The sequence below is a fragment of the Bubalus bubalis genome, chromosome 20, assembly GCF_019923935.1.
Source record: "Bubalus bubalis isolate 160015118507 breed Murrah chromosome 20, NDDB_SH_1, whole genome shotgun sequence".
Taxonomy (NCBI): domain Eukaryota; kingdom Metazoa; phylum Chordata; class Mammalia; order Artiodactyla; family Bovidae; genus Bubalus; species Bubalus bubalis.
Window position 1 is genome coordinate 30,052,714 of NC_059176.1, and position 14,356 is coordinate 30,067,069.

Consider the following 14,356-nt stretch of genomic DNA (forward strand, 5'->3'; position numbering starts at 1 on the left):
CCACTGAGGGCAGAATTAATTTTTTTAACTTAACGAAGACGTGAATATTATTAATATGTAGAAAACTGGCACTACATTTAAACTGATAGGCATAGGAGCTATTATAATTTCTGTAGTTTACCTGGGAGAAAAAGGGAGTCTGAACTTGTGCTATTCTGACTCATAGTTGGAAGTATTAGTGGATTGTGAGTATATAGACTTGGAAAGACGTATATTGTTTATGGTCTAGGAAGTGCCCTGTGATGAGTAGGCATGTCCCACTCTCCAGAGACATGGCTGCTACAAGATGTATCAGGCCGAGTTCTCAGTGACCTTGCCATTGCAGAGTCTGTAAATTGTTCCAGCCTCTCTAATTAAGTACCACTTAGATTAATGGCTAGAATGTTATCAGTAAATGTCTCCTCATTTTGTACGTTCGTATTCAGACCTCAGTGTGTGCCAAAGGCTTGTATTTTGTTCTTCACGTTTCTTCTCATTGTCGTGTTTAACATCTTGCTCTCAACAGTTACCCTCCAACGACATTTTGAAACTGAATTTCTGAAATGGAGAGGTGATAATATGCTGGGAACACATAAATCATGAGACTCTTCATGGCATTCATGTCAGCTATGATGTACTAATGGGTCAGAAAGAAACAGAGAATTACCATATGTTTGATTTATCTTAAATAATTTAAGTATTTATAATGGGAGTTTTGCCATGTCACGATTAATTATTTAATGGTATAGTAATGTTCACTCAACTGGTAATTTTTCTTTGATGACTAAAAGGTCATTTGTTGCACTTTTTAAAGTAGTAGCTTTTTAAGTTTTCAAGACAGAGGGATACCTCTGAAATAGAGCTTGGAAGAAAAGCAAGAAGGTTGGAGCAGCAAATTATTTCAATGGGAAATTTTAGAAAACTATTTTTTAAGAATCAACGCAGAGTACTTTGCATTGTTTATCTATGTTAAGCCACACGTTCTGTCATCTTTTAGACTGATATTTATTTAATATTAAACCATTCTTTACACTGTTTATATAGTGAAACAATTCAAGTTGGTGCTTACCTCTGTTTTGATAGTCATTAAAACTTCTGCATGTAGTTAATTAAATTTCATGAAATAAAATTAGCTTCATTTCAAGTGCTGGGGAACCAGTGATAGAATAGAACAGAGTCAAGGTTTTTGTGGTAAGCAGATACAGAGCTGCATTTGTGTCCGTGCCAGCCCTGGAGGCAGCAGGGAATCACTAAGATGGGCACCCTGCCAGCCTGGGATCCGAGCCTAATGCCAAGTGGAGACAGTTTTTAATATACCTTTGCAAAAGGGTATGGAGGTCAGGTGTGCGGGCTGTGGCCAGGGCACAGGCAGACGTAAGAGGTGAGCTTTCCTGAATTTGAAGACCCTAGATGAGACAGAGAAAGCCTGGTTCTTTAGTGCCCTGGCACAGTAAGAAGCCGAGGGATCCATAGGACTTGGAGACTGCCAGAACAAACTAGGGCACCACGAGAAGGAGACATTGATAGCCAGCCAGCGCTGCTCTCTGCCTGGGAAGGTTCTTAAGTGCTTTTTGTTAAAGACTCCCAGGCTCAAAGCTTGGCTAGACGAAGCCTCAGTAATTTGCCACACCTGGCAAAGCCTGACAGGGAGTTGTTGGCAGATCCACGTCCGACTGGCGCTGACAATGATTAATTATGTAGCTGAGCCCGCACGATACAGTCAAGTGAGGTCGTGAGCAAAGTGCTGTTTTATTTGTGGTTCTTCCCCCTCTACTTTGATATGTTAACTCCAAAATGAAGCTGAAAGGGAATTTAGCAAGTAAAGAGAAAAAAAAAAACCAGGTTGGAGAAATGTCTGTACAGATCCATTCATTAATTCAGTCTTTCATTCAACAAATACTTTTTGAATGCCTTAGTATGTAATTAGCCAAAGTGAATGAATATTCATCTATCTTTGAAATTCAAATTCCATTTAACTAATGAACAGCCCAGTGTTTTACCCAGAGGTGCAGAGTTAGCAGTGGCAAAATGAATTTGAATCTCAAACTTCTTTCGTTGCTTAATCAGTTCTTCATGTCTCTGCAAAATTCTGGCTTGAACCAAAAGTGGGTTTATCTTGACCCTGAGCACTGTCTGGCAGAGCACGAAATAGTAATTAGATGCATAATTCATACGGAGTTGGTGCTGGGCATTTGAGAGGTCACAGCGGGAACAGGCTGCAAAGATTGATACAAACAGTTAGAGTCTGGTATTTCCAATGTGTTGGGCTCTGTGATATTAAGATCTATATTAAGAGATATAACATCTCTTCTGTTACCTTATTTATGGAAGTCAGGGTAGAATTAGATGCCCAGTGGGCAGTATCTGTCTCTGAGGCCCTACAGAAGTGGCCTTGCCCTTCCCCTCTTGTTTCCGAGTCCAAGCTCCCTCTGCTCGCTGCGCAATAGGCCAGTGAAGCTGAGAGAGTGGTGTTGAGGCAAGGAAGAGACTTTAATCGGGGAGCCGGCAGACCGAGAAGATGGCAGGCTAGCGCCTCAAAATAGCCATCTTATCGGGTCTGGATGCCAGGTTCTTTTGTAGATGAGGTGAAGGGAGGTGAGCAAGCAAAATAAGACCGTTAATCTTCCAAATGTTTCCTAGAATGGCAAGCCTCAGGCAGGGGATGTGTTAATTTCTTCCTTCCTGCCATCCACAGGTGGACAGGGTTCTGAACAAAGGCACTCTAGTTTAACAGTCAGGCAGAGGGGCAGGATTCTCTGAGGCAAACAATTCTGTACTATTATAATAACAAAAGCAACAAAAGGCAAGTCAAAGAAACAGTTCCAACACAGTGACAGAATTGGCATCCTCGCTGCAACACTCCCCTTTGGTTATTTGCACGCATGTACGTGCACGCTAAGTCGCTTCAGTCCTGTCCGACTCTTTGTGACCCCATGGACCAGAGCCCGCCAGATTCCTTTGCCCGTGGGATTCTCCAGGCAAGAATACTGGAGTGGGTGGCCATGCCCTCCTCCAGGGCATCTTCCTGACCCAGGGATTGAACCGTGTCTCTTTTGTCTCCTGCATAGGCAGGCAGATTTGTTACCGCTAGAGCCACCTGAGAAGCCCATTTGCTCACATACCCAGTCCTAAAGAGCAGCATGGAATTCTCACCTGGCTCAGTCCCATGGAAGCTCAGCCTGGAGAATTCAAAGGTTTCTCATTATATTTGTGATGTTTCTGCATCTAACAGGCAAGATGTTTTATCTTTTAGTGTAAAAATTAAGTTACTGTACCAGCAGCGAATACGTCCTTTCAGTTGGAAATGGTAGACCGGCCTACCTCTGGATGCAAGAAGTTAAATTTGCTTTTGAACTTAAAGTTGAATTTGTGTTTTTCCACACACACTTCTCCCCCTTTTGTGCATAAAGGCATGCCTTTGAGTAGGCCACTTCAGTTTTCAGACTATTTCTGTAGTTTCTCAATTTGTGTTTTTATTTTATCTCAAGTAGATAAGAGAAGTTTCAATAAGAGGTAAAGCTGAACACGTTCGTCCTGATAGTACACTAACATGCTGATTGCAGATTTGTATTTGAGCTAGTTATTTCAAGGATCGCTCTTTTACATCATGTCAAGTCAAATTATATACAATTTAATGTTCTGAATATATCCAGGTATAGGTAGGTGTAGTGATGATTGCCTGTATGCTATATTTTGTCCATTTAATAGGCCTTGGATCTTTTTTCAAATTTGAGATAATTGCAGTATTCAGTTGTAAGAAATAATGCAGAGAATCTCTTGTACAGTTTACATGGTTTCTCCCAAAGGTAACATTTTGCAGGGTTGTATTATAGTATCACAAGTGAGATACTGACATTGGTAATGTCCACCTTTACCCGGGGTTACTCAGATTGTCTTAGTTTTATGTGTACTGATTTGTGTACATGTGTTCATGTGTGTGTGTGTATTTAAGGAGCACATGATGAATTTGTGTGTCGTCCTTGTGCAGGAGGCATGCTGATGTCTCTTTTGGCCAGTTTTAGTGCGCATCCTGCAGACGTGAGCACAGACCTTGGGTTTTTACATGAATCAGTGCCGGCTTCATGGGCTTGTTACTAGAGCTTTCAGTTGGGGCTCAATATCCTGACTTTCCTGACTTGAAGTCCTTATCTTTTTGTTTGAATTTGTGTTTTGTAAGTGCAGTCTGACAAGATAATGGAGCTGCGTCCCGGAACTGGAAGCCTTGGTTTGGGTGACTGCCTCCTTGGGATGGGTTCTCTTCTGTTCTCCACTGCTCACACCCCCACTTCGTAGGACCCCAAAGACCTGCGCTCTTTCTCTGTGCTCCTGCCCCCGCAATGGCTGCTGCCTTTAGCCCCTGGAAGGGGAGGCTCGGGGTCTGGAACAAGAGCCTTCTATGTCTCAGGACAGGACACTGATACAGTTGTCTGCATCCTGGAGTGTCACTGCGGTACCTCAGTGGGGTGACACCTCTCACCCAGCCCAGTCTAAGAACCCAGTCCAGGTCCCTCCTTGTGTGGAGATTGCAGTGCTCCTGGGGTCTGTGTGGAGCTTGCTGCACCTGTGGGAGGGGAGATGCCTGACTGGCCCTCCCCAGTTGCTGTACAGAGGGCTCACTCTGCAGGTATTCCTGTGCTGGAAGGATTGTAACATTGAATAGCAAATAAACAACACTGTGGCATGTTGAGAGAGAAACTGCAGGAGAAAGGGAAAACCTTCATTCTGTAGTACCTTTACTGGAACTTTTCTTCTGTCATTTGAACAGGGGAGGGCCTCACTTTTTCATCTTGCATGGGGCCCTGCAAATTATGGAGCCCACATGGATAGGCATAGTGTTAACTTCAGCAGTCATGTAGTGTACACAGTGCCCACTTGTTTCTACTGCATCCTCCTATATTTGCTTCAGATTCTGTTGACATAATAAGAAGATATTCAGTGAGACTGTATGGGGGACTAGAGCAGCACAAAACCCATAATGATATAAATATGTGGTGGAAAATTACAATAAAACCCTTGCATCTTCCACTTTAATTTTGCCTCAAGGAAATGGCAAAATGCCCAGCTGGCAATAACCAGTTCCAAATGAGCTGCCAACATGGCTAGGTGCTGAAATACATAGTTTGTTGCTCTTCCCCGTTTCAGTGCTTGACTATAGGTTTTGAGGTTGGTGTTTCAAAGCCAGAGCAGGTGCCTGCCACCTGGAAGCATTTTCTTGAGAGCTCTGCTAATATCAACACAATGAGACCTATTGAAGTATATTTTTAAATAACACTGAAACTACTTTACATGTGTATACTTGTCTATTGAAATACAATCATAAATAGGCCTAACATGTTTTCATCTGGAATTCAAAGGGATACGATTTGTGTCTTGGAACAATGAAGGATTCTTATTTTTTTAAAAAAGAAACGTGCTGATGGCAAACACTCAGATATAATTAAAATATGTGAGAAGTTTGTAAATGTGGGTTGAAGTCCTAGCATAACAGAATTATACTGCTTCATCTCAGAGCCCTACTAATAGAGGTCCCTCATAAATGCCAGGCCATCAGTGCTCCTGGGGGAGGCGATGATGAAGAGTAAGTGCAATTGTTAGGATACATCTCAGTACAGAAGCAAAGGCCCTCTCTTGTTCCATTTGAAAAAAACAAAAACAAAAAAACCCTTCATTTTAGCACTTGTAAATACACTTACATATCAGATCTTTTCAGGACTCTGAAAGGCAGTTCGTCATCTCCAGTTAAGGTTTTGCTTTTCCTTAAGTTAGTGCTAGCGTTTTCCTGAGTATCTCTGCATATATATTGCATTAGGGATCAGTGAATGTCAGAAGTTTCCGAGGTCAGTTTTTGTTTTAATGCTTGTCTGAACAATCTGAACTGTTTCCTAGGACTCATCTAACCAAACAACTGCTTTGTTTATGGTTCTGCCTGACCTGGAATATACTCTGCATAATGTGCTGGCTGTGGGCTGACCACGTACTTCAGGCTGGGTACATTCAGTGCATTTCTTCTCCAGCAATGTGAAGGCCAAGCAAAGCGGGTGCATTGAAAACTAGGCTTAATGAGAGTGTATTTTCATCATTAGTTTCACATCCTAATCTCCCAACTCCTTACCTATTGCTGGATCCTTAGATGAGAACAAAAAAAGCAAAAACAAACCAAAAAAACCCCAAACCCTGATTTAATCTTCTCCCCACTCACTCTCACAAAGTTGCTAATTAGAAGCAAAATATCCAAACAATCTTGTAGGAAGAAGAAAGAGGCCTAGCAGGGGGCCCAGAGAATCTGTAAATTAGGTAATTAGTATAAGGATAAGCATGACTCTTATCTGTGAGGGCTTCTCAGTATACTTGGTGGAAGTAAAGTGTTCCTGTCCTCCTGTGGTTGGTGAGATCTGCAACTTGACTTGCTTTCCTCTGTTGGATGTTATTTGCCAAGCAGATTGGTCTTTATTCCATGCGTCAGTGTCCGGATAGATGACACTGCATTTTTCTCAATCTATTTTTCTCCAAATATTACTTCCATTTTCTAAATTTTTGCTTCTCTAGCTTGTTCTCTTTTCCTGTCTTACCCTAACTTTGCAGTTTTCCTCTTTCCTCTCCATCCTCTGTTCCCCTTCATTGGCAGCTTACAAGTACTTCTGTCATCTTGCAGTGATCACACTTCCCAGCAGCACTGAAATGTGCTTATTTATGTTCCGGAGATCAGAATCTCTGTTCTGGAGGCAGCCTGCCAGAGGTGGCATCCTGGCTCTGCAACTCACCAGAGTTGTGACTTTGGGCTACTTACTTAACCTCTCCTTGCTTTTTTTCCATGTCTGTAAAATGGGGATGATAATATACTTTCTACCTCATAAGCGTTGCTGTGAAGATTAAATAACTTATTCCATATTAAGCATTTAGAACAATGCCTGACATACAGTGTTTAACGAATGTTAGCAATATTGTTTAGTTAAACAAAATGATCACTGAGCCTCTTATTAGCATCTTATTTTTCTGACAACACCTATTAATATCCCAAATAACTAGGGCTCCTTTGGATACATTTGGAAAATGCTACTCTTCAAGGTAAGTTGAGTATTGCCATTTTCTCATTTTCATAGAGGGTAGTATGGGGTAGAAAATCTAGAAGTAGAATCTCTTTTGCAGTCAAGTTCTTCTTTTGTAAGCATCGCTCTGCCTGTGTGCTGCCTTTGGCTGTTTTCTGTTGACCAGTCAGTAATGGATTCTGTCATCTTGCCACTTCAGGGATGGTCTGCTGACATCACCCGAGAACTTGCAAAGATGCAGATATCAGGCCTCACCCAAATCAACTGACTCAAAATCTGCGTTTTAACAAGATCCACAGGTGAATCTTAAACACATTAATGTTCATAATGCACCAGGCTAATGTTCTGGGTTTTTAGCACCCAAATTCTGCTCTGGGGAAATAGGAAGAAAATCAACCTGAATTATATTTTACAACATGAAATATTGACTATTTCCACAAGTATAGCAGTTTAAGCCCTACTAGACTCCCTGAAGAACCTATGCTGTCATTCTCTTGGGTGCAATTGTTATTGATTAATGTCATGATTAAAAGTGTAGCTTAGGTCTACTGTGAGCTTTAGCTCATTGGGGGGAGGGGGGGGGAACACCTCATTGATCTGAAGTCCTCAGTCTGTGATTCTTACCTTTTCAGAAAACACTTCAGATAAATAGCAATAATCTTAGCAGTGAGAGATTTGTCTCAGGGGATAATCTTTTCAACAATGACTTGCATTGATTAAGTTCATAGCTTTTTAACTGTTCACTTTGTTGCTCTGGTAACTCGGTTTTAAAAATTAGGCTGTGTGTTCTTAGTTAGGCTGATGCACAGGGCTGGGTGCACAAAGCAGCGCATTTGGGCGTTTGGCACTCGCAGAGAGTTCAGTGCTTCTTGATGTTTTCGAGTTAGTGCTTCCTTGAAACAAGTTTCTAAAAAGGGAAGACAGTGGACACATTTATGGATGGGGTAGACAGCATACAGAAGAGTCAGGCAAGTATTACGATTCTTGGTTTCTCTGTCAGCTGTCAAGAAAGGACCGAAAGTACTGGACTGTTAGCTGGAAAAGCGCTTTTAAACAGTTTAGTCTTGTCAGCCATGCAGAGTGGTGTTGTTAGATTGTTGCCTTGCCCTTTACATATGCCTGTCTTTATGGGTGGGTGGAACATTTGGAAAATCTCCAGCTTGCTGTGGCTGTAAAGAGTAAAGACTCAGCTTGCTAGATTGAATTTTGACATATGTACCACTAAAGGGTATATTAACTCAACTTCCTCAGCTACCATGCATTCTTTGTAATTGCAACCATGATTATTAACAAAGAAATTTACTCAGGTTTTTAATATCATTTACTGTAAAGAGAGACAGCAGAAGTATAACAGTAATATCACCTGTCTCCTATACTTTGCCTCACAAAAGCGGTCTTTCTAAAATATAATTCAGATCATGTCTCATCCTTACTTAAAATTCACCTGTGCCTCCAGTTGCCCCTGGGCAGAGCATGACTCATTCAGACAGATCTTGTGCCCCTCTTGTGCCTGCAGTTTCTGCTTTGGATACATAGTTAGCCTTTGCCTGCATATAGTGATACTCTCAAACCTCTGGACCTCTGACTATCTGGGTCCTTCTACGTAGATTACACTACACCCCCTAACCTGGCTACCTTCCTTCCCTGCCTGGTGCCATAGCTTCAAGATTCAGCCAAATGAAACCACCTCAGGGGAACCTTCACTACCCTCGCAGATTGTTCAGCTATGGTGCTCATACCCCTGCTAAGGCATTTGTCATGTTGTATTAGTCAGGGTTCTCTAGAGAAACAGATCAATAAGGTGTGTGTGTGTGTGTGTGTGTGTATGTGAGAAGAAGTATCTCAAAGAATTGGCTTACTTGATTGTAGGAGTAAGTCTGGCAAGTCTGAAATATATAATCTATCAGGCAGGGAATCCTCCATTTTGCTCTTAGGCTTTTAGACTCTTTGGATAAAGTTCATCCAGATGATTGAGGGTGATTTTCTTACTGAAAGTCAAAGGACTGTAGATATGAATCATATCTACAGAACACCTTTACAGCAACATTTGTATTCTTGTTTGATTAAATAACTGGGTACTATAGCCTGGCCAGGGTGACATGTAAAAATATCCACCACATGTGTCATCTTATAATTATGTACCTGTGTTTTCACCTTAGGGTTATGAGTTTTCTCAGTCATAAACAAAAATACCTTTAAATAATTAAAATATGATTTTATAAATGGTTCAAATTGTGAAATAAAAAGCAGGATAGTTCTACCATTTAAATGTATAATCCTTGAAAACTTGAGTCAGTTTGCCCATGATTTATAATAAAGTTATCCATTAATACCTCGCTAATATTTTTAATTGAAGGGGAACAACAGAAACAGTATATTTATTAACAATATTTTAGACACACATACATAGACATACTTTATTAAATTATTAAACTTGCACTATATGGGTATAAAAGTGAAAGAAAAAGATCTGTGTAAATTTAAGATTCAGCTTGTTTTAAAATTTAAATCTGTATCATCTTACTTATCAATATATGCTACCTTTATTTTCATTGATAAGTACCATTGTTTAATAAATATTTATTGTCAGCTTTTTACCGTGTATGTCAGCGTTGAAAAGGCAATCCCTGTATTTTCATCCTATCTTTGTAATGTAAATTTTGAAACTATAGCTCAAAACACCTTTCTCTTGTGAAAACTTCCAGGATTAATTGGTATATTTTAATTTTCCTTTCTTCTCCTTAGTACATGTATATCGGTTTTTTTTTTAAATCATTGATATGCTATTTGATACATTTCAAACATCATTTTACATTAATAGTTTGAATCTCTTAATATCAGTATTTAGCATAGCATGTGCAACTGGGTTCATTACTTAAGACCAAATACTGGATTGTCTAAACGCAACCTTTTTGTCTTTCCTGCTACCGTATGCCTGCTTTTCCCCCCTGGCATGTGCGTTTCCCTCAGTGGCACTGGTATACTGTTACTCCTAACCTTGGAGTACGTATCAACCTTACGGGGTCCCTCATCTTTCACATTCAATCAGATGCTCAGTGAATGCCAATGATTATCCTTTCTTCAGGGTCTGACCTTTACTTTCTTTGGTTTTGCCAACCATCTTTCCAACTAGTATTCTTACTACCTACTATGTAGACTGTTCGGAGAAGGCAATGGCACCCCACTCTAGTACTCTTGCCTGGAAAATCCCATGGATGGAGGACCCTGGTGGGCTGCAGTCCATGGGATCGCTAAGAGTCGGACACGACTGAGCGACTTCACTTTCACTTTTCACTTTTATGCACTGGGGAAGGAAATGGTAACCCACTCCAGTGTTCTTGCCTGGAGAATCCCAGGGACGGGGGAGCCTGGTGGACTGCTGTCTATGGGGTCGCACAGAGTCGGACACGACTGAAGCGACTTAGCAGCAGCAGCAGCAGCATGTAGACTGTTGCAATAAGCTTCATGGATCAGCCACTCTCTCCTCCAAGAAATCGATTATCCTCTTAATTATGTAATTGTACTTAAAATTTTGATATTCACCTCAAAGGAAAACTTGGAGGCTTCCCATTGCCAATAAAATAAAAACCATTATCTAATCTGGTCACTTACAATGGTCTAAATGACCAGTCAACCTGTACAATTTTCTTGTTCAGTCTTCCTGTGTATGGACATCAAAGTTGGACTGTTTGTTCTAATCAGTATGTACATTTTGTTTCCCCATCTTTGAACCTTAGCTATGCTTTTCTTTCCATCTGGAATGGTCTACTCAAAATTTCTGCCCATTGAAATGCTTCTTACCCTCTTTTTTTTTTTTTTTTCCTGAAGTCTCTGGGTCTTTTCAGCCTTCAACATACAGGAATGATTCAAAGATCTATATTAGGGAAGAATACAGAAAGGGCTTCCATGCATGGCCTGTCAGGCTGGCCTACCCCAAGACTGGCTCAATGAGATGCAGTTTCTGGTTCTCAAATTTTAAACTCCAGAAATTTTGTTTCCCTTTTAGCCAGAGTTACTATATCTCCTAAAAAACGAACCCCGTGCTGATAAAACTCCTCAAAAATTATTTTTATGAACCAGAATGCCTGTTTACCAGTTTATGATGAATGATAATGCTTTCCATGGCATTGCTTCTCCATAGCAAGATAACTGTGAAGCAGAATCAGTAGCCAGATAGTTGCTAAACTGGCTCAGAATTGAAACATAAGGAATTGATTAGTCTTGAAGGATGTTCCATCTAGGCTATGGGAAAACCTCACTGCCTTACTGGGTCACCTGATAAGGTTCTTTTCCTTGGATAATTTGATATAAACATTAATGGATCTTCAGGTTCTAATCTCTTATCTGTCACTCCAACTGACTGGATTACAGTTCTCCTTTACACTTTCCATTCCAGCAGTATCATTCTCAAGATGTTGCTTTTTAACCTTGTTTTAAATTTAGCAACACTCTATCCTTATCAATTAATTTGTAAGGTAAGCCAGGTTTACAAAGCCACAATTAGATCCCTCTACTGTGATGTCTTTAGGTGACTATCTAATACATTGTGTTTGATTTTTGACCCTTCATAGGCTCAGAATGTGCCTTTTATTTGTCTTAAACCAGAATTCTTTATGCATTAAATTCATTCACTTCTGTATCTCTTTCTTAATGTTTGCATTATGTTTATAAATGTTTGTATTTGCGAACTGGCCTTTTTACCACTCCAGGTCTAAATTTTTGGAAATAAGGGACTGGTTGTTTTTTTGTGTGTGTATGTGTGTGTTTTTCCTGTAGTCTCAAGAACTGTGATTTTAGGTTTTTTCCAGAAGTGAACTTTGATGTTTATTTCTTCATTCATCTTTTCTTTCTTCCTTCTTTCTTCCCTCCTTCCCTTCTTTTCTGCCTTGTTTCTTCCTTTCTTTCTTACACACACATTTATGAAGCATTTATTGTGTGTTAGGAATATACTAGTGATATCTATTTAATACAGTTATAAAAGACATAGACACTAATAACACTGTACTGCCACTCCTTGATTGCCTTAAGCTCTTTATCAAATCTGTAAAATACCACCACACCAGTGTTTGGTTTTTGTTTTGCAAATAAGCATACCAAGGTTCAGGAAAATAAAGTGATTTTCTTAAAACCATACAGTTAGTGAAAGAGCTGAGATTTCATCCCAGGACTCTTGCCTCAGTTCATTTTGTTTCCCTGTTGCTTATTGGTATTTACTGGAGGCAACTTTATGGGGTAGAGTACTGTGATGGTTATTTATGTGTGTTACCTTGATGTAACTGTGGTGTCCAGTTCAGTTCGGTTCAGTCGCTCAGTCGTGTCCGACTCTTTGCAACCCCATGAATCCTGCACACCAGGCCTCCCTGTCCATCACCATCTCCTGGAGTTCACTCAAACTCATGTCCATCAAGTCGGTGATGCCATTCAGCCGTCTAATCCTCTGTCGTCCCCTTTTCCTCCTGAGCCCAATCCCTCCCAGCATCAGAGTCTTTTCCAATGGTGTCCAGTTGGTTAAACATTAATATGAGTCTTGGTATGAAGAGGTATTTTGTAGTTGTGGTTTACATCCACAGTCAGTTGACTTAAATAATACTGTGGATGAACCTCATCAATTCAGTTGAAGGCCTAAAGAGCAAATACTGAGAAGAAATTTTGCCTCAAGATTATAGCATCAGCTCCTGCCTGAGTTTCCAGCTTTCCTGTCTGATTGATAATTTTTGGATTTGCCAGCCTTGGCAACCACATAATACAGAGAGAATATATATACACACACACGCCACACACAACTCTATTGGGCTCTGTTTCTCTGGAGACAAAGATTGGTTGCTTAACCTCGTACAGGTCCTGACAATTAAGTAGGCAAAGGTATTACACAGAAGTGTTTATTGCCTTATCTTAAATTCCCAATTAAAAAAAATATTCTAAATTTAATTAATATGGCATATAGTAATTTTTTAAATAAGAATTGGAGCCAGTGTTCTTATCGGATAGGGAGCAAATGTGGAGAGAGAAGGAAAAGGGTAGGAAGGATGAATGAAATAGAGGCTGAAACAGTCTAATGATATTCATGTGATAGCCTTCCAGGGACAGATGTATAAAATTGCTAAAGTCTTTTTCTTTCAAGGAAATCCAGCAACAACAGAAACACAGTATTTTTTTCAGAAACAGGTATTTTTCCCCTCCTTTCTGATGTTGGCATCTAGCCATATACAGAATTTACAGTGTTCACAGTTTTGCTCATGGGTTTTATAAGGTAGAACATGTTAGCTATTTTCCTGAAACATGGTCTTTGCAAATAAGAAGACATTGGAAAGGAAGAAGAGTGATGAGTTTAGGGATCCGGATTTCACTAGAAAAGTAATATCATTACTAGACCCAAAATTACCATGGTCAATCCATAGAAGTCAAGTTTTTTGTTTGTTTGGTTACTGTAGATTAGAGATAACACTCTTAATAAGTCAGCAAATGTAAACATTCTGCTTTATTCCCAGTGCTGCCTATCCTTGGGATGGTATGGGTGTGTGTGTGCAAAGTCACTTCAGTTGTGTCCAACTCTGTGCAACCTTTTGACTGCAGCCCGCCAGGCTTCTCAGTCCATGGGATTCTCCAGGCAGAAATACTAGAATGGGTTGTCATGCCCTCCTCCAATGGATCTTCCTGAACTGGGGATCCAAACTCGCACCTCTTAACAATCTATCTGCATTGGCATGTGGGCTCTTTACCACTGGCGCCACCTGGGAAGCCCAGGGTGGTATATCACAGTCAATTGATAGAAATAACACAGTTGGTAGTAGTTATATTCTACAAAGTTACTTTGAACACTGACTTAGCAAATCCTGAACCACTGTTCATACGGGAAATGCCGAATTGGGTCCTGTAAGCCTCTGGCCACATTTGTTAACGAATCAATACATAATCTTGTTTATGTGTGTTTTTGTTTAAAGATACCTTGTTTAATGGGGCTTAATATACTCGTTGGCCACCACTCTAACTCATGCCTGAATGAAGCTAATCTGACTCACATATTTTTCTCCTTAAGGCCCATTGCAACTTCCTTTCTTACACTCAGGCACACTGGAGAGCACTTCTGCATTATGCTTGGGGGACATTTTAAACAGTGAAATCATTGAAAGAAACACAGGATGTGAAGGCAGAGCTTCACCTGGGGATGTGCATGTCGGGTGACTCAGAAATTTGCTGCTCTATGAAACACCGAGAAGTGTCTGCGAATGACCCCAGAAGCATCGTGAATACTGGCTTGGGGATTACAAATACATTTTAGCCAATAAATGAATTTACAAATACAGACTCTGCAAACGATGAGGATCTACTAC

At 40.4% G+C, this 14,356-nt stretch overlaps 1 protein-coding gene across 3 annotated transcripts in view; it reads left to right on the forward strand.

Annotated features, from left to right (window-relative positions):
• Window positions 1-14,356, forward strand: part of PRKD1 (protein kinase D1) — a 343,077-nt gene that overhangs the window by 108,129 nt on the left and 220,592 nt on the right. The window contains exon 1 of one of the 3 annotated variants that reach the window (XM_025271242.3): window positions 7,235-7,324. The exons of the other annotated variants lie outside the window; for them this stretch is intronic. The gene's annotated coding sequence lies outside the window, so the exon portion shown is untranslated. Of the gene's footprint in view, window positions 1-7,234; window positions 7,325-14,356 lie in introns of those variants that run through there. 3 annotated transcript variants of the gene reach the window in all.